Source organism: Nuphar pumila, chromosome 13 (assembly GCF_984573655.1).
Source record: "Nuphar pumila chromosome 13, dmNupPumi1.hap1.1, whole genome shotgun sequence".
NCBI lineage: Eukaryota > Viridiplantae > Streptophyta > Magnoliopsida > Nymphaeales > Nymphaeaceae > Nuphar > Nuphar pumila.
The window spans coordinates 71,348,615-71,350,236 of NC_143261.1; positions in this window are offsets into that span (position 1 = coordinate 71,348,615).

Here is a 1,622-nt window from a genome sequence, read left to right on the forward strand (position 1 = left end):
GAAGATAGATCTGGAAATCTAGATAGAGCTTGGAATTGGATTCAAGGAATCCAAACGGAATTCGAAGATAGAATTGGATTTTGGAGATCCAGATGAAACTTGGAATCGGATCTGAAAGATCCTAAATCGACTCTTGAGTTTTGAAAAGAAGGATAGAGAATGAAACTTGATCTTCAAACTTGCATTTTGAAATCAAGAGATGAATTTGGGAATTTCAAAGTTGAATTGAATTCTGAATTTTGATCTGAAATATTGAGTTGAATTTGAATTCTAAGGAATGAATTTTGAAAATTCAAAGTTTTGAGATGAACTTTGAATTTTGATCTGAATTGGGAATTGAATTCTGAATCTAGAAATAAATTTGAATTTTCAAAGTCAAATGAGACTTTGAAATTGAATTTTTGAATATAAAATGAATCTGAAATTTCGAAGTCAAATTGGACTTTGAAATTGAAGTTTTAAATTTTTGAAGTAAGATAGAATTTGAGAATAGAAAGGAGATTTTGAATTTACAAATGAGAAATTGAAGATTGATCTGAGAGATGAAGAAGATATTTGAAGAATATCTCTCAAAATTTTCTTGATTTTGGAAAAGAATGATGTAATTCTATCCTAAATGATGAATGAATTAAAAGAACTTTGAAATTGAATTTGAAAAGCATATTTCATTCTTTAAGTGAATTAAAATAAGATTAAAGATATAATACATTCCTGACTATGGTCATTGAATGTATTATATAATAATCATATTTAAATTCAAGTGAAGAATAAAACACATTTTGGTGCTTTTATAGAGTTTAAAATGAAATTAGCTCTCAATATATCCTGACTATGGACATTGATATACATTTTGAGTTAATTTTACGTTAAACTCTGATAAAGGGAGAAAATATTTGGAAAATATGATGATTTATGAAAAGAGATCCAGTGTGGATCTAGTGTTATTCCATAAAAGATGAAAATCATAAGTTTTGTTCGCACCCTGACTATGGCCATTGATGCAAATCGTCAACTTAGGGTTTAGTCACCTTTTATAAAATGGTGCACGTGTCATTCGTGTTTCCATTTGTGAAATTTTGAGAAATAAAAAGGAAAAATGGTATGAAACAGATAATTCATGACATTTACATGCTCATACATTCTAATCTAAAAACTGGAAATGTAAAGTTTCTCATGATCATCTAACTATTACATCATTGAATTGAATAACAAATTTTTAAACTAAGAAAAAAATTGCATTTTTCATGTATTTCCTACAATAGACAAAGTTAGCACAAACAAAAGAATATATATATATATATATATATATGAAACGGAAATATCATATGCAGGATGATGGAATGTTGTGTCTATGCTTTGAGTTAATGAAATTTTTAATATATATCATGGATGAGAAAACACATATATTGAAATGAATTGAATGAAGGAACAAATGTCCAAAGATGCATATGTAATATGCTAAAAATGGATGTTTGGGCTACATGCATAATACTCTAAACATTATTGTTTCAGTTTTGAAGGTAATCTCATGATGCAACTATGACTATGTTGACTTAGTCTTACTGACAAAGGGGAGCAGAACTTTGCTCAGTTCCATACATGGATTATCAAGAAAAAATCAT